Source organism: Phodopus roborovskii, unplaced genomic scaffold, assembly GCF_943737965.1.
Source record: "Phodopus roborovskii unplaced genomic scaffold, PHOROB, whole genome shotgun sequence".
NCBI lineage: Eukaryota > Metazoa > Chordata > Mammalia > Rodentia > Cricetidae > Phodopus > Phodopus roborovskii.
The window spans coordinates 21,965,858-21,985,450 of NW_026125295.1; the positions used below are offsets into that span (position 1 = coordinate 21,965,858).

The 19,593-nt window shown below is 46.8% G+C and overlaps 1 protein-coding gene across 1 annotated transcript in view; it reads left to right on the forward strand.

Moving 5' to 3' along the window:
- The first annotated feature begins 9,415 nt into the window (after nt 1-9,415).
- The window catches only part of Mras (muscle RAS oncogene homolog), a 48,737-nt gene continuing 38,559 nt past the window's right edge, over nt 9,416-19,593 (forward strand). The window contains exon 1 of the mRNA XM_051206441.1: nt 9,416-9,687. The gene's annotated coding sequence lies outside the window, so the exon portion shown is untranslated. The remainder of the gene's footprint in view (nt 9,688-19,593) is intronic.

Genomic DNA, 19,593 nt, shown 5'->3' on the forward strand with positions numbered 1-19,593 from the left:
TGCTGCCCATTTATGGACACCCTCTTTTCAATTGCCCTCATGCTTCATGGTTTGCGGTCTCTGAGAAATTCACGGCCTTTGAAAACTCCGCTGCAGAGGTGCACTTCCCTCTGCTCTTGGGTGCCCCTAACGTGCCTATGCACCCATCAGGTTTTGCTTTAAAATTAACTTTTCGAGTGCCCCTCACTTTCTCCTCCATGTTCACATTTCTGTGTGGAGCCGTTTCTTTGTGGCTAGAACCTCTCTATTTCTTTTACTGCCCGTGGGTAATGAATTTCCTCAGTTTAAGTTCATCGAAACTTTATTTCACTTCATCATTGGAGCATATGATCAGTAATTCAAAGTTGAGTTTTCTTCCCTTTTGCACTTTAAATAAATCGACTCCATTTTCTATCTTTCCTGGCTCCTGTTTGATCGTTAGTTTAAAATTCTGACACTTACTTTTGCGTGCGCATGTGCGCGCCCATGCACCATGTAGGTGCATGCACTGTGGAGACCCCACAGTTCCTGAGCCATCTGGCTGTCGGTTTTGCAGTTTGTTCTCTTTTGTTCATTTCTTTCATCATTTATCTGCATCTTTCATATTTTGGTGGTTTAACTACAATATACATTCATGGGGGGGTGGAAAATAGGTTTAAAATTGTTTCCATTAGCTTACAAAAACCTAGGTTTTTATTTTGGCATTTTTCAGTTTGTCCCATGTTGTTCCGCATCCTACCCTGCCCCCTCTCGTCCTTTGGGCCCTTCTACCCACAGAAACACCTATTTGCTTTCATGTCCTGTGTGATTGTATGCCCCCCCCATCACCTCTCACTCCCCATTCATGGTTTCCTTTCTAGTACTTCAGTGTGTGCCCCTTTGATGACCCCTCATTCACACACATACAGACATCAAGAGTTAGGATCTGTTTATGAAAGAGAACATGCAAATCTTATCTTTTTGAGACTGGATCACCTCACATAATATAATATTTTCCAGATGCATCCATTCTCCCGCAAATTCCAGTTTTCTTAACAGCTGAATACAATTGCATTGTGCATATATGCCAGCTTTTCATTATCCCCTGGTCTGTGGATGGGCATGCAGGCTGGGTCCATTTCCTTGCTAACACACACAGATGTGCAAGTATCGTAGTACATATGAATGTACAAGAGTGTCTGAGGCAGTGCAGAGTCCTTTGGGAAGATGGCCAGGAATGGTATGGCTGTGCCATATGGCAGTTCTATTTTTAAGTTTTGGAGGATCCCCCACACTGATTTCCATAGTGGTTGCTCTAGGTGACATTCCTGTCGGCAGCGGCTACAGGCACCATTATTTCCCCACATTTCCCCAGCACTCTGACTTCGGTGTCCCTGATGCTAGCCACTCTGACCAGGGTGAGAGGGACTCTCTAGACTTTTAGGTTGTATTTGTGATTTTCTTTGCACTTAGTGTTTGAGGATGCCAAGCTCCGTGAATCTGTGGATTGGTTCTTTCATGAAATTTAGAAAATCCTCACCCTGTACCTCTCCCTATGCCAACAGACACTCTCTGTCATTTCTCCCTTGTCCTCCTTCCAGGATCCCCGTGACATGATTGTTAGGTATTTTAGCATGTCCTGTGTAACTTCTGTGCTATGATCATTTGGACTTCTTTTTCTCCCTGTGTGGTGTATGCTTTGGCCTAATGTCATCCTCTGATGTGTCCTCTAGGTCATAAATTCTCTATACAACAGTGTTCAACCTGCTATTATGCTGACCTAATGCAATCTTGATTTTAGTTATAATGTTACATTTTATACTTTTTTGATCCTTTTGTACATTTCAGTCTCTCCACTTAATCAGTCCTATGCACAGTTTCCTCCATGCATTAGTCATTAGTGGGGATTTTTAGAGTTTTGAAAGTGTAATGCACACTGATGTGTGTAAATTATTGCACAGCACAGTGTGCTTGTAGGTTTACATGCACAGGTGTGATCACTGCCTAGATCAAGATGCTCTACATTTCTGACATGGATTCCCACTTGGGTCTCTATCACTCTGCTGTCCAAATCAGACCTGCTGTCTCAACTGTTAGCAGTATCAGTTAGTTTTATTTATTATCTGTTTTTTAGAAGGTTTTGTTTTATTGCATGGGACTGGGTAGCGCGCGCGCGCGCACACACACACACACACACACACACACACATGCACACAGTACATGTTATCTGCAGAGTTTGTGATGAAGCGTGCTTGTTAACCACAATGACTGTTATCCACGGTGTCTGATGTCCACAATGCTTGTTATTGGTAGTCCTTGCTACCTGCGGTGCTTGATAGCCACGGTGCTTATTATCTGCAGTATATGTTGTTCACAGTGCTTGTTATCCGTGGTGGTTGTTATCCGTGGTGCTTTTTTTCCTCGGTGCTTGTTATGAACAGTTATTTTTATCCCCAGTGCTTATTAATTGAAGTGCTTGTTATCCGCTGTGCTTGTCATGAATGGTACTTGCTACGTACAGTGCTTGTTATCCGCTGTGCTTGTTATCTGCATTGCTTTTTATACACAGTGCTTGTTATCCGCTGTGCTTGCTATCTGCCATACGTGTTATCCGTTGTGCTTATTACTGCAGTGCTCGCTATCCACAGTGTTTGTTAACTGCAGTAAGTGCTTGTTATCTACATTACTTGTTACCCATGTTGCTTGTTATCCGAGTTGCTTGCTATCGAGGTGCTTGTTAACTGCGGTCCTCATTTATCCATGGTGCTTGTTGTGAAAGTACTAGATATCCACAGTACTTGTTATTCATGGCATAGGTTACCCGCGGTGCTTGTTATGAACAGTGCTTGTTATCTGCAGTGCTTTTTATCTGCAGTAATTGTTATCCATAGTACTTGTTATCAACAGTAATGTTATCTGCAGGACTTGTGATGAACAGTATTTGTGATCCACAGTTCTCTTATCTGCAGTGCTTGTTATCTGTGCTGCTTGTTGTCTGTGGTGCATGTTATCCAAAGTACTTGTTATCCACAGCGTTTGTTATGAATAGTACTTGTTATTCACAGTGCTTGTTATCCATACACTTATTATCTGAAGTTTTTGTTATGTACAGTACTTGTGATGAACAGTAGTTGCTATCTGCAGTGCTTGTTATCCATGATACTTGTAATATATATTTGTGTGTGTGTGTGTGTGTGTGTGTGTGTGTGTGTGTGTGTGTGTGGTGCCTATGGAAGCAAGAAGAGGGCATCAGATTCCCTGCAGCTTGATTTATAGATGATTGTGAGGTGGATGTAAGTGCTGGGAATTGAACTTGTGTCCTCTGCAGGAGCAGCACACACTTTGACTGCCAAGCCACCCCTCTAGCTCCCTATTTTTAATTTTTACTGGGCTTCACGAATGACAAACTTTGCATCTCAGGGCCATCTCTGCAACTTTCATTTACATTATTTGTGTCTCATTGCTTTGTTCTTTATTGTGGTATAGTATCCCACTATTGGAATTCATAACATTTTTGTTTGTTTGTTTTTCTAGACAGGGTTTTTCTGTGGTTTTGGAGCCTGTCCTGGAACTAGCTCTGTAGACCATGATGGCCTTGAACTTACAGAGATTCACCTGCCTCTGCCTCCCAAGTGCTGGGATAATATATAGTAATAGTAGATCCTATTAGATCTTTTCAAAGCCAGTTGTGCCTTTTTTCAATTTACTGTCTATCCATTTCAACCCACCTTTAATTGTCTGCTCAGCTATAATAATGTTTCCTTTGTTGGCTAGTACAACATTAAACTAACCACTGAGCTACTCCAGCCTGGAGCATGGTCTCTTACATAACTGGTGAAAGTGAAAATTGGTATATCCATGATGAATCCGGGTTTACTCAAGATACAGAAACCACACAATGACTCAGACAAAGGTATCTTAATATACAGAATAATTAAGAGTAAGAGATGTCTTACTCAAGGAGAAAGAGAATCCCAAGCAAGGGAGCCATAGACACAAAGGGACAACCTTTAAGGCTGAGGTAGTATGGCCAAGACAGAACAAAGATAGATGAGATGCTGTCCTTCTGCTTCTAAGCACTAGGCTGGGCTCTATACCTGGTTGGAAATGGTATAGCCATACCCACTAGATGATGAAGTCCATTGAATTTCCATGAAGGTAGAATTCAATGGAAAGTTCAGCTGAGTATGCAAAGAGAAACCTCACAGGAAGGCTGACCTTGGAGGAAATTGTCCACAGAGATGCACTGTGTGTTTCTGATTGTCACACATGGCAGGGACCTGTCCAGTGAACACATCAGAACCAAGAAGAGGAACGCTGCCAGTCCTATGTCTAAACTTCATCCCAGCAGCTCGGCATTTTTCTATTTCTTCCAGGCAGCTGGTCTACTCTCCGAATCCTCATTTGCAGCTTCATTTGTCGGAGAGTCTTCTTTGCAACTGGCTCTGCCTTGTCTGGTCAGGAGGGGCCTAGTGAATCTGGTCAGATTCAGGGAGTTCTTGAAGCTGTTTTTTGGTTAATTACCTCACTGTTTAAGGTGCTGCTCTGCAGGATGGAGACTTGATACACAACACCTGTATCTCTCACACACAAAGACCATGCTTTGCCACTGGCTTGCATATGAACCTGCACTCTTTATAATTATCTTATTATTTACTGATTGATTTTACTGTTTGCAAACATTGTGTGTAATTTATCATGGACTGCTTTTCCTCAATTAAGCAGATGGGGGAGGAATGAGTACATAAGTCCAAGATTAAACTTCATTGGGCCTGGATTTTTATTCTAAGAGACTTAAGGGTCTTGCTATCCTCAATGGAACTTTTGTTCTGCCCTTGAGCAGTTCCTGATCCCATTGCCCAGCTCAGTCCCCATGGAACTTCAAAATCTGCTCAGATTCTTGAAGTGGGAGATAACTTTCTGTTTCTGTCTAACCCATTTTCCATGGGATGCCTTTGTTTTCTAGACACTGGGACCAAGAAAGACTTCATTCTGTTTTTGTCATCTTCTTAGTTATTGCTTTAGTTCTTGTTTTTCTTCTTCTTCCTCTAGATTTAGTTATTTTTATCTTATGTGTATGGGCATTTTGTCTATGCATTGCATTTGTGTTTCTGCCCACAGAGGCCAAAGGAAAAGGCTCCCCTGGAATTTAGGTTCCAGTGTTTGATAGCCACTGTGTAGGTGCTGAGAATCGAACCCAAGTGCTGTCTTAATTGTGGAGCCAGCCATCTAGCCACCCCCTCATCCTATTTTCTTCAATGCATTCTTAGACCCAGACTTCAGCAGTCATCCCACAGAAGAAATTAGCTGTTTAAGGTGTCTGATGTCCTCATTTGCCGTTCTACCATCAAGTGGTAAAAGCTTTGCTCATCTCCTCTATCATATGTCTTCCTGGGCAAACAATCACTAACTGGTACCCCAAACTGGCCAATATTTTAGATAAGGGATGGGAGTGGGCAGCTAGAAACCTCCTCACCTTCTGTTATGACAGGAATTTACTGGTCTACACCTACTCACACTCCCCTAGAAGAGGAAATCTTGATATTTGAAAACCCAAACTTGTCTCAAACCATTTTCATTAGCACCTGTTTCAAAATCCTCTATTGACCCTTCTTGACAAATTCTGAAGCAGTATCACTAATCTGCAGCCCTGGTGGTCAAAATATTTCTCTCTCTCTCTCTCTCTCTCTCTCTGTGTGTGTGTGTGTGTGTGTGTGTGTGTGTTCTGATTCACAACGCAAAATTCTATTTATTCCTAGAAAGAAAAGTACACACTGCTACAAACAAGTCTATGGATTGAATAAGAGAAACTGTTTGGAGGAGTTTGGTGGTGAGTGGGAAGATTCATGGGAAACTGCTCTTCTGTCTCCAGAGAACAAGAGGGCACCTCTGGGAGGGATGCATTATGAATGCCCTAAAAGAAACTCTTGTGAGGCTTCCCTCCTAAGGTGTGTGGAGGAGTAAAAAGTGATTGGCAGGAGCCGTGGAAACTCTGAAAGCAGATTTTGGCAGTTCTTGAACCACATCATAAGTGGAGAATGAATCATTTTGACCTTTCAGTTGCAGAAAAGCCAGTTAAGGTTAACTAGCATGGGGATCTGCAAACTTCTTTTGCTAACCTATGGTAGGTGCTTCAGGGTCACCAAAAGGTTTGATTTTAGCCACAGGCTTAAGACAATGTACCTGGAACAAAGTCTGTTTTCTTATTTACCTTCCTATTCTCTAGCACCAAATGCTCATGAGTGACTGACCAGCTTGTCTAGGACACATGCATGATAGGGAGAAAGAATATAGGCCTTATGGACAGGACAGCCTACCTTTAGGGCCATGGGCTGCAGCGGATTGGACCTGCAACCTCTTCACATCTAGACCAAGGCAGATAAAGCTTTTTGTACAGGCCCCTGGGAGGTCCACATACCCATCACCATATCCAGGAGCTGGCATATCATGTGTGGGTGTTCATGAGCTCAGCGTTGCTTTTATCCCCAAAGACCACACTGAGCCTGGAGTCTAGACAAAGACAGAGCAATGAGGACCTGGATGGTTTCCAGGCATGAAGGCTCCAGCCCACTCCAGGTTACTCACTGAACCATTACCTCCAGTCTGTTCTGCCCCACAGCATTCAGTGTTCCCCAGGGCGGTGAGTGCAACACACTTGCTTTGTCTTTAACCAGGAGGTCTCATTGTGTATCAACTCAGCCGCTCTGACCTTTATTCTATTCCAGGAATTGGCTCCTGGCCCACTTGCTGGCCTTGGACCTAAAGGCCTGAAATCTAGTCTGTGCTCTCTCTGGGTCCTTGGCCAGAAGTCTGGTGTGCCATGCTTCAGACACACCTGATCAACCACGCATTTCTGCTGGAACATTTGGAAAGGCTTCAGTTCAATTGTGTCTAAATATACAAGCTTTTGTCTCTTAGCTCTTAGCCTGGCTGTTGGATTAGCCCCCCCCCCCCATCCCTGTCCTCTGACCTGGTTCATCAGCTATCACTTGCTCCCTGTGCACCCTGGACTAGGTACTCTTCTTCGGGCTCCCACACAACCCTGCAAGTCTCTCTCCAACCCCACTTAGTGCTCGACTGGGAGTAGGTCCTTGCTCCAAGCCTGGCGTTCAGTGCGTGCTCCTTCAGTTCCTCCCGAATGAACTCTCAGAACTTGTATTTGCTGCTCAGCCATCTTGTTTGAAAAAGACCATTCACCAGGAGCTAAGCCACAGCTTTATTTCAGGGTTCAAGGAACAGGGAAGGCAGCCTAAATGACATAATCCATCCTGAGTCACTACCTGAGTGTTCCAAAGTCACCGTTGAAGACTCCCAGGGACATAACAATTAAGCCACGTAAGTCCCACTTCTGGGGAGACAAGAGAAGGGTTTCTGCATGGAAACAGGATAGATATAACTCCACTCTTAAGGAACGCCCTCTGCCCACCTTCCCTGAGGCCTGTGGCAAATAAAAACTAGTGGGCTTGTGACCTTCAAAGCCCCTCTCCAACCATTTCCTGCAGCCAGTGAAAGGCACGTGCAATGGCATCTATTGTGTTCTCCATGTCCTGGGCTTCTTGAAGACTACCTGGGCTTTGAGAGCAGCAGATGGGAGGAAGGATGTAAGGACTACATGGCTCTCACCAAAGAGTTGGTGGCTGGGAGGCCAAGGGAAGCCTGCCCTAGGCAGAATCCGCCTGGCCTGCAGGATACAGGGATGGGAGGTCCCCTGAGGCCTGGGTGAGGAGCAACTCAAAATGGTAAGGCAGGCCTGGGTGTGCAAAGTTACCCATAAGTCATCAAGGCCCATTTACAAAAGAATGTCCTCAGAATGAGCCTCAAGTAGATGTGGAGGAACAGAGGGAGGGAAGAAGGGATTGGGGGGGGGACTTAGAACAAGAGGCCTCTTCACCCTCACTATCATCTGAAAGACACAGTGTTGGCAAAACCAAGAATGGAACAAAGCTGTTTCTAAAGTCAGGCCTTCCCTATCTGGGGAGGGAGGCAGCAACAGCCTAGGCTTGCATCCTAGCCTGACTACCCGGCTGGCTCCAGGTCAACAAGAGCCCATCTCAGAACAAACAATAATAAAAACCAAAACAATAACCACAATCTCCCAGACCAAACATCAGAACAAAGTAAAACAGTGACTAACACCTGAAGAAGGACAGCTAACATTGTCCTCTGTCCTCCACAGGCATGTACATGCTTAAGTACATGCAGCACACATGAACACACACACACACACACACACACACACACACAAAGAATGTGGAGATAGTAGTTGGAAAGTAAAATGCTGTGGCTGCTATGGAAACAGATACACCCCCCTCCCCAGTTGCTTAATGATGCAATTCCACTGGAAATGTAGCTAAGAGAAATCAACAAGTTTACACAGACTTGTATAGTAACATTCTAGCCACTTCATTTGTAACAGCGCAAAGTGGAAACGTAGATATCCATCGACTGATGAAAAGCTAAACAAAATGCTTCATGCACACACAATGGGAAATGAGTCTGTCTGAGGCTCTGTCACACTGGACCACATACATCCAGCCTGTAAACACCATGGAAGAAGTCAGTCACAGGGACCACACGTTGTATGACTGCATTTATAGAAAATGTTCTGAATAGGCAAATCCACTGAGGCCGAAAAGCAGATTAGAGGCTCCCAGAGGCTGGGAGGAGTGGAGAATGAGGAAAGTCTTCCCACAAAGGTCTTTATTTATTTAGTGGCCAAAATGTTCTGGAATTAGATAATAACTATGGTTGCACAACTTTGTGAGTATACCAAAAACCTCACTGAAATGCACGCCTTAAAAGTGTACATTCAGCGTTATACGATCCTATCTCAAGTCTTGTGAAAGGGATGGCCAGGGTGGGGGTTGACGCCTAGCCAGTGAAATAGCTAAAAAGTGCAGGACTGTTGCCTCCTGTCCGGCTCGCTAGCAAATTCGCAAGAATTTTGAGGTCTGAAACTTCGCACCTAGCAGTCCCTCTGAACACTGGGGTTCTGAGGACGCTGTTGACAGGGGTCATCTAGGCCTGGGGTGGCTTCCGCAGGTCTCAAGTTGGAGGCCACTACGGAGAATTAAAGATTGGAGCTCCGGACTCTTTAAAAGCCGCCCGGGGTGAATTCCCACGAGGTGTCCCAAGCTCGGCTGCGGGTGTGTGCGGTGAGTACGTGGGGCCCAGGGACCCTGCCCGATGCCAGCTGTCCCAGCGCCCGCAGTGGCGCCGTTTTGGGGGGTCGCAGCGGCTAACTGGAGGGCACTCGAGGCGCGGGGTGCGCGGTCGCTTTAAGGCGGCGGCGGGGCGGGGACGGCGGCGGCGGCCGGGCTGGCTGGCGTGGAGCCGTCAGTCGGCGGCGCGGGGCCCGGCGGGTGCGGGCGCGGCGCTCCCTCCTCCCGGTACGAGCGAGGAGGCGGCGGCCGAGGGCCGGAGCCCAGCCCGGGGCCGGAGTGCGCGGTGAGCGGCGGAGCAGCCGGGCGGAGAGGAGGGCGCCGGGCGCTTTGTTCCGGGGCTGGAGGTGTGGCCGGCGGTGTGGCCGGCTCCGCGCTCGCTTGCCCTGCTGCGCTGCACCCGGGCGCCCGACTCCGACTGTGCGTGGCCTCTGCCCCCCACCAGCCGCCCCAGAGGAACGGTGTGCGGTGAAGTCGCTCGCCACCCCGACCTCAGTGGGGAGGGCCTGGCCACCGCTCAAACTGACTCCTTTGACTGTAGTCACCCCGGGGTTCCTCGGCTGCCCGGGTAAGGACTCGTCGGGGAGGTGGGCGGTGGGGGTGGTGGGGCCCTCCTGGCTTAAAATGGCGTTAACCAGGGTAGGGATCTGCGGAGGGGTGGTACATTCGTGTGGATAATGAAAGGCAGCTTGCTTCACAAACAACTCTTTACTGCGCCCCGAGTTCGGGTTGCTGGAGCTCTGGTCGCAACTGGGGCCTGCGCTCACACACTAAAGTGATGCGGCCCGGTGCCCCACCAAGTGTCAGGCTCAATGCCAACTCCTGTCCCACCTGGAAGGTAGGGGCACAAACTGAGCAACAGCCCCGTGTGGTCAGTGAGAGAACTCGAGTGACCCCACTCAAGGGTAGGAGGTCCGGGAAGACTCTGTGGAAGAGCAGATATGAGCATCTGCGTGGGCTCTTGACATCCAGTTAGAAACCCCAGCAGAGCTGAGATGTCCTGGGGCTTGGGGCAAAGTACAGTCCGGAGAGAGGACAAAGACAGCGTCACCTGGGCTCCGACCTGAGCCCTGGGACAGCCCCTGGTGGTGGGGAACGTCCTTGGGCTACAATGGCTTTTGCTCCTCTGGACCAAATTAGAGAGTAGACTGATGGGGCTCAGGACTGTGGCCTCTAGAGGTCTGTCTGGATGAGGGCTTTTGTAAGCAGAGAACACTTAAAAGCAAAGCTTAAAGAGACCGGGCACTTGATGGGGATTTGCCTATCAGGGGCGCCGCCAGAGAGATGTTGTTGTGGTAGTATCCAGAAAGGGGGAAATGGACAGTCAACCTTCCCAGGACTGTGTCGAAATCTGTGCTTTTGACCCTGTGTCTGTTCTGGCCTCGTGTGTGTGTGGGGCTCTACGGTGCCTGGTTTTAAGGCTAGTGCAGCCGCTGCTGTGCATTTAGAGCGCAGCAGTCCCCGCATCCTGCAGTGGTGGGTTGAAGTGTGAGGTGGCGGCTACAGATATTAATAACTGACACATGTCAGGGCTTAGCTATGAACAAAGAGCTTTCACCGAAGCAGTTCTTAGAGTTTCTCCTGCCCCCTTTCCCAGAGAAGAAATTTGAGCTGCTAACATTCCGTAAATCTTCTAATTTCCTGTAAATTGCATGTCCCTGCTGACTGGGGCTGAAAATGTTTCAGGCCATGGTGTTTACTCATGGGTCTGCTTATACTGCCCAGCAGGCAGTTAGCATCTCTGTGGTTTATTGCATGGTTGGGCCTTTCTCTGCCAGGGTGGGAGGTGTGGGGCTCTGTTGCTGTGGGATTTCAAGGTCAGTTTCTTTGTAGTGGGAGGTTAAGTAAGTTCTATGCTCTGATGGAAGCTGCCACCCCCAGATGTGACCTTGACATTTCCTTATGAAGAGGAGAGGCCCTCTGGGGAGGCAGGTGACTGACTACTTTCTAGAGCTATCAGCCTTGCTTCTGCATAAAGCAGTTTCCATAGCCCTGGTTGACCTGAAACTCACTGTGTATGTAGACCAGGCTGGCTGAACTCACTGAGATCTACCTACCGATGCCTCCTGAGTGCTGGGATTAAAGTCACACACCACCACACATGGCTGCACTTATAAAATTTTTGTGTGTATGTGATAAATGCAACTTTTACTAGTTTCAGGCACAGATATTTCATACTCTTTTTATAACGTGACAGGTCCACACCCTCTCCCAGGTTGGTTCCTGATCTCCAGTGATCCTCAGGAACTAGAGAGGACTCTAATGAATTGAGCCCTTTGAGTGACTGGTCCTAATACCATGTGTTTACCAACCTCTTGGGTCTACTGATTTTGCAGGAAATTGTGATCTCTATGCTATATTTGACACATGTTGTTGTCTTTGAAATCTTGTCTACCGATGAAATACCCCCCAAATGGCATACTACCCTGGAAGTAACCTGAAAATTCACTGCTCCTAAGTATTGCGGAGTTTGTACAAACAGTACTAAATGGGAATCGGTCCTTGTGCAAAGCTGGAATGTGCTCTAGTGTCTAGAGGGTGAGTGCAGGCATGAGCCAGCTATTAGGGTATCATCTCCTTTAAAAGAGACCAGAAAATCAAAGGAGCTGGATGTGAGCCCCTTGCAGTTTGGGACACCTAGCAGGTGCTCTTATACAGGTGTTGAACAGTGCATATTGTTGATAGACTCTGAAGCCTTACCTCATAGCTTTGTATGATGCCTCTGGGCCCTGTGGTCCAAAACCACTGGGATGTATTGGGCTGCAAGTAATAAAACTCAGATAACAATAGGCTAGATGAGGCTCGGTTCTCCCAAAGACACGCTCAGCTCATGCGAGATCTTGTCTACTTCCAGCAAGTTACTGTGTGGGACCGGTAGCCTAGGAGGCTGAGGCTCTGACGTTTAGAGTCGCGGTTTTCATGGTCTTGAGATGCCGAGTTTTAAAATATGTGCATGAGAAATCAGAAAACATTGGTGTGCAGAGTTGAGCATATGTGTTGGTTATTTCACTTGTTACTGTGACAAAAATGTCTGACAAAAACAACTTACGGAAGGAAGGGTTCATTTCGACTTACAGTTTGAGAATACAGTGCCTCCTGTCAGAGAGGGGTACCGATGAGAAGGCTTCTAGTTGGGATGGCAAGCATGTGAGATGGCTGGTCACACTGCACCCATAGTTAGAGAGTAGGAGAGATGAATGCTGGCTTTCCATTTGCTTCCTCCTTTTGTATTTAGGTCAGGGGTCCCAGCCCATTAGATGGCGTCGACTACATCCAGGGCAGGTATACCCTCCTGCATTAAACATGTCCTGAAACACCCTCACAGACATGCCCAGAGTTTAGTCTTTCAGATGGTTTTAAATCTCATCATGTTAACAAGATTAGCAATCATAGCATATGACGAGGGACAGTTAGGAATCTGTGAAAGTGAGCCACGGATTGGTCCTCTTGCTCTAATGCCCATTGCTTCAGCACTGGTTTTTTTTTTTGGAGACTGTTGTGTGATCCAGCCAGGTACTGTTCTAGAGCAGCCTGAAAGTACAGAGATGGTGTTCACAATCTACAGCCTGGGCTATAACCACCAGGCTGGGGTCAGATCTGTGTCATCAGCCTGTGGCTTACCCTGGGAAGTTTCTGAAAAAGGCAGTATGTTGTTACTGAAAAGCCAACGGCCAAGCTAAGTCTATTACTACCTGCTGTGCAACCCACTGTGGTGTCTCTTATCCTCCAGGTAGCAGTCTTAATCCTTGAGAGCATCACCCCACCAGCCCTCCTTGGTTTCCCTTCAACAACCCCACACTCCCCAGAGAACCTTTTCAGCTGGCCTGTGTGCTCCAAGATCATTTTTTAAAGGCATTTCTCACATGGAAGTCATGGGGCAACCTTGTGAATTTACCCTGTTACTGTCCTTCTATATGCCTGGCAGCTCCATTAGACTGGCTTGAGGACAGGCAGATGGCCAAATGAAAATATGGGTCATCCCCAGCTGCTAAGGTGACACACTGAATCTCGGAAGGACATATTCTCTGTCTGGAGAGCTTGGCACGAGGCTGCCTCTCAATGGATGAAAGTCACAATCTATATTTGGCTTGATCCACTAGTGAGATCTTGGAGATTGCAAGAATGGAATTGATTCTGTAGCAAGGAGTGATGGGATGAACAGGGCAGGATAGGGAGCTCTAAGCTTAGTCCCGTTCCTCTGAGACTGTCTAGAGGGCTTGGGTGGGTCCTGCGCTGGGCAGGCCCAGGCTCTGTCTGTGGCTTCTCTGCCCATAGTTGTCATGGGAATTAGATGAAATATAAACATGAAATATGCTGATAGACTAGAGAGGGCCATAAGAATAAGAGCATAATCAGGGTTGTAGCCTTCTCAAATAACCCAGTGGGCCCCTTCAGAATATTTAGTGTAGTCATGCCCAGCAGAACCATATATCACCATGATAGGAGAGATAATTTAAGACGTGGTACAGACAAATCTCTCATTTGAATAGTCATTAGTATGATTTACTTAAATAAAAAAGTACAAGCAGGCATCATATCAGCCTAGTTTTGTTTTTTCTTTTTTTAAATAGATATTTTTCTCAGATTAATGCTTCAGAAAGAATTTAGAGCCAGGTGTGGTAATACAAGCTGGTAATGCCAGCACCTGATATAGAAGCAGGAAGATCAGATTAAAGTCACCCTAAAATACATAGCAAGTTTGAGGTCAGCTTTGGGCTATAAGAGACCGAAAAACAGTGAGATGGCTCAGTAGGTAATGGCACTTGTTGCTGAGCCTATTGACCTGAGTTCCCCGGGGACCTATATGATAAAAGGCTCCTGTGATTGTCCTCTGCCTTCTGTGTGTGCATGCACATACCCATAAGCCAACGAGTAAACAAACAAAAGCAAAGCACAAAGAGAGAGAGAGAGAGAGAGAGAGAGAGAGAGAGAATTTTACTAGGAAATAAAGTACTTTTAGGTAGTTTAGGAAGTATATTTTAAAGGTAAAGATCAATGACAGTTAATCAGTGGGCAGATATGGCCCCAGTGGGCGGTTGCCCCCTGTGTAGAGGCTAGGAAGCTTTCCACAGAGGAGCCCTTCCATTGTGACAGCTTTGGCTTCAGCTGGGCCCTTGGAGAGGTGGCACCATTGCTCCTCCTCCTCATGTCGAAGTTCGTCCCTTTCACTCCTTAACCTGCCCCACACAAACCACACAGTCATGTGCTTTTTAGAGTGGGCAGTTTTCTTTCCTTCAGCTTCTCCTCCGTGGTTTGGTTTAAAGATATCCTATCTGTATGTATATCCACCCACCTAGCCATCTGTCTATCCATCCATCTGTCCGTCCATTGATTCACTTGCCCACCTTCCCTCAGCAAAGATCCTTGGACCTGCCCTGTCCCGTACACTTCATATCTGTCATCTCTGGACCTCAGGACGGTCACTGGGTGCTGTTAGCCTTCAGTGCTTCTGGCGACCAGGATTCAGGAAGGCTAAGCAGATCTCCATCACCATGAGCTTAGAGGTGCTGTGCCAAGGAGGAGCCTGAGCAGTTCTATTTCAAGTATATGCTACTTCTGCTCCATCTGCTGTTCCCAGAACTGGAGGACAAAACAACCCAGTCCCCTCTCTGGTGCTGTGAGGGCTGATTCTACCATGGGCTGGGGCCTTTTGAGGAGAGTGGGCGGGGAACCTTTTTGTATGAAAACACTGTAGGCAGCAGAAACCTCAAAGGTAAGCCCAGGGCTGATTCACACAGGTAGAGAGGACAGACGGGCAGTAACCCTGACTCCATTAATCCTACAACCACCTGTGAACCCCTACATCGCTTTCTCACTTTATTGTTTTGATTTTGAAAAAGAAAAAACGTAAAGGATAACGTAACGGACACCATGACTCAGAATGAAGAGGTGTGACCATTTTCTCTGCATTTGTTCCTTCCTGTGATAGCGCAGGACTTCAAGCCAGAGCCTCATCATTTGACCCAGCAAGTTTGGGCCCAGCATGAGCCTGCTGAGGGCTGTGCCTGGTTTCCAGGTATTAGATCTTTGCTTGCCCTCATACCCAGGTAACCCACTGAGGATGCTGACCCGTCCTGTGACCACACTGGGAAGTAAGGTGTTGTGCGCTGTTCTCAAAGGTCTTTCCCGAACCCGTCCATCATCTGTTCATCTGTCCTCACAAACATCTGCCTTGGTCACTGGGTTTCAGAGCAAAATTCAATTCTAACCCAGCCGTAATTTAAATGGCGACTAGAAGGGGTGGTTTGGAAAAGACAGAAAAGCGATGATTCTCTATTTAGAATCTGATGATTATGATGTTCATCTTAAACAATCATCTTAAACAATATATTCTGAATTGTAGAAGTAAGCTAGGCACAGCGGTGCACGCTTGTAATCTTGTCACTTGGGAGGTTGCGGCAGGAGGGTCAGGGGTTCAAGGTCATTCCAGTTACATTTCAAGGCCATCCTGGACTACAAGAGACCCTGTCTCAAAACAAAAGTGTAAGGCAGGTATAGTGGCTCACGTTAAAATCCTAGCACTTGGGATACAGAGGCAGGTGGACCTCTGTGAATTCAAAGCCAGCATGGTCTACATAGTGAGTTTGAGGACAGCCAGAGCTCTATAGAGACCCTGTCTCAAAAAAAAAAAAAAAAAAAAAAAAAACCAAAACCAAACAAACCAAAGTATAGGACTAGCTTTAAGGAAGCCGACCAAGTTGAATGGAGGTACTTTCTGATCCCCAATTCTTCATGTTCATGTTTTTCCTTCAGAACAAGCCCCAGGTGCCTCATAGGGGACTCTGTTCTCTGCCAGGCAGGGATAACTAGCTCTTCGGCTGTAGAGGGCGAAGTGCCTGGTGATGACTGGCAGCCAGCCACTTCTTCTTTCCACCCACAGGCTGAGTCCTGTTCCTGTTCAACTTGGACTTGAGTTGAAGCAGAGAGCTACTTCAGAAAGCTGTGGTAGAGATGCAGAAGGTTCTGGAAAGTCTTCCTTACTGGCAGGTTCTTTTCCAGGGGGCTGAGATTTGAACTCATTTTGTAATATGCCACAGAGACCTGGGGGGAGGGTTCCTCAAATCCTCATGAACTGGTACAGATGAAGCTCCTGGTTTTTTGAGGTGCCAGCAAGACGCCACACTTCTGGAGCCTTCTCCATCTGATGGAGATGCTACTGATGTCACCAAGGCTGAGAGTGGATACCTCAGAAGGGGCTTGTGTTTGTCTTACTGTACATGTGGTATCGGTGAGAGTAGCCACATATACTATAGAACTAAGTTCTATTTGAGGGTACATAAATGTATGGATGTGTTGTGTTTACAGACCCAATTTCTAAAGAAAACTTTGGGCCTACAAGAACCTACACCACATACTGTGTGTTGGGTTGCCCACAGTATATGCAAAGCATTGAGATTAAAAATATTTGTAGTCACGTGACACTGTAGACTCACCAGTAATGCAGAGGGAACTTGGGGCCATCTAACTCTTTAAGAGCTGACCATGTAGGGGAAAGTTGGGGACAGGCTCTTGCCTCCCAAAAGTGTCACATTCATTTCAAAAGATGAGTTAATTTCAAGGTATTCACTGTCTTTTTTTTTTTTTTATCCTTTAGAATTTCAACACGCATTCTGGAAAATTCCCCCCTTTTTACATAATCACAAATTTACCTCTTCATGCTTGAATTAACACCAGTGGGAAGTGAAGCTCCAATGAAAAGATCAAAGCAATGCATGATTCTCAGCCAGTGCCGTCCTCTTAGGAATCGTGCCCAAAGTCCAAAATAGCCCCTCGTGTGCTCTTGCAAAACCTGCTTTATCGGAGATGGGGGGAGAAGGGTGGAGGCACTGTCCCAATGCCTTGGGGACATATATTGTTTAAAACGTCGTATAGGATATGTCTCCTCAGCCATCATTCCACACCCACATTCCTCAGGTTGAGATTCTTGGCAGAGAGTGGGAAGGTCTCCCACTGCACACACCAAGCCCTTTTCCCGCTGAGGAAACCAGGGTCTATAAAGGTCAGGTGCCCCGTTGGTGTTTAAGGCCAGCTGGCTTCCCAGCCTCCTGTCCACTCCACTCATTGACCCAAGCTCCACCCACCCTCCGTGGATTGTGGCCTGAGTCCACTTATCTGGGACTTGGGTGGGTGTTTCCTGCATGTTTAAGATTATGGAGGAAATAAAAATAAAGGAACAACGCCTTTGTTTTATTTCTGGACTCCGACTGGGGATGGCTGAAAGGATGGAAAGGGGTGCAGGACTGGTCACTTGGCACCTTAACAAAATAACCATTCTAATAGAGAAAGCCGTTCACAGGGACGGTCTATTCAGGGTTGGTGTGGGTGAATAGGAAAGATGGGCAGAGAGGGTTTGGAGAAAGCCTGTGTGTGGGTGGAATGGAATAGGACAGGGTGGAGTAGCATTGCCCTAGGCAGGGTCTCCAACAGTGCCAGTCAGGGGTCTGGGGACACCCAACTAGGCTTCTGAGCAGGCAACCTACCCTGAGGGACTCTCTGATTTGTCTTTCTTCGAAGAAGTCCCTGCTCTTAATCTTAAGTGAGTTCCCTACTTCTTTGAGCCTCCCTTCCAAACAGAATAGAAGAGCTGTCCCATTCCCTCCTGTCTGCCTTTCCCCTCTGGGTCAGGCCTCCATTCCACATGTGTGGGGAGATAGGATTTTCTCCTTACCCTTGGATTCTCTCCAAGGGAACCATTTTTTTTTTTAAAGTTGCCTGCAGCTGGAGAGATGGCTCAGGAGTTAAGAGTACCAGCTGGTCTTCCAGATGACCAGGGTTCAATTCCCAGCACCCACATGGCAGCTCACAACTGTCTGTGATCTGGCACCCTTATACATACATGCAGGCAAAAATGTCAGTGCATATAAAAATAAATAAATTAAGGGGAAAAAACACTTTAAAGGTTGCCTAAGCATCAGTGAAAATGCCTGGTACCCACTATTTCTCAGTATTTGAGGGTGAGGACCATGCCTACTGGCTGTCCTACCTCCAGCATCCAGTTACCTGCTGTGCCCCCATGTGAGGATGTTAGTACAGAAGGCTTGGCTTATTTATTCCCAGAGCCCTGACCAACCTATTATGTTATACAACAGGCTTTCACCAGGGCTTAGGAGAAAGGGAGTTGCCCATGGCTTAAAAGAGCCAAAGGTAAAGTTGAGGGACATTTATCCTCTTCTTGTTGGTCATTCCCTTGGAGAATTTCTCCAGTGGTTCTCTCTCTCTTAAACCTACTTTACCACAGCTTCCCAGGGATCAGTTTTCCTGGACACTTTTGGGATCCCAGAGCTGACAACTCTGTACTTTTCTCATTGGTTGTAGAGCTGTGACGACAGTCTCTTCTTAGGCTAAGCCTGAGCCAAACCCTTTAAATCCCAAGAGTCATTAGAGTGCGCCTCTAAGCAGAATTCAGTATCCTAGACCAGAACATGGGTGCTGTAGGGTGGTTACTGCCATTGTTAAGGCTAGTGTAAATTCTATGTCCTATGACCAGGAGTGGATTTTTTTTTTTTAGAGCGACTGAGAAGAACAGAAATGTCCATAGATTCATAGATTGCCACTGAGTTCTTTAGGGATGTGCATTGACCATCCGGTGGGGAGTTACGCTCCATCATATACAACTAAGCATTCAGTACCAGCCGTGAAATGTGGGCACTGTAGATCGCAGGGTGCTCTGGGAACTTGGGAGGACATAACTGGAATCTCACCAAGATCAAGGCACATTAGGAGTCAGAGAAGTATAGCATGGGGCTTAGGATGTGGTCGGGTGTAAGGAACAGCTGTTATAATGATACCCCTGGCCACAGGCCTCAGCCTGGTTCTTCCACCAGCTGGTTGCTGCTGTCTGTCACTCACCAACAATAGTTTTGCACAGTTGTTAATTTACAGACAATAAAGCTAGCAGAGGGGGGAAGACTGATTATTATTATTATTTTTTCTATGACAAGGTCTTGTGTATCCCTGGTTGACTTCAGACTTGCTATGTAGCCAAAAATGGCCATGAATTTGGATCTTTCTGTCTCTGATTTCCAGGTTCTGGGACTTTGGATGTAAGCTGCTTTGTGTGGTCTGTGAAGTGCTGAGGACAAAACCCAGAGCTTCATGAATGCTAGGCGAACACTCTACCAACCAAACTACAACTCTAGCCCCTAGGTGAATGACTTTGAATGGAAGTGCTGGATAGAAGCAGAGGGATCTAAGTGTGGGGGCACATATTTTTAATCTCAGCATTTGGGAGGCAGAGGCAAATGGATCTGTGTGAGTTCAAAGCCAACCTGATCGACATAGTGAGTTCCAGGACAGCCAGGGCTACATATTGAGACATTGTCTAAAACAGAAAACCAAGAAGGAAGGAAGGACATAAACAAGCAAGCAGAGGGTGGGCAAGTGGCCTCCCGGTCAATGCTAACCTTTGATTAAACCTTGCCCTTGGGTCTAGAGCAGTCTGCCTGTTGTTCTTCCTCATCCTTCCAGATCAGAT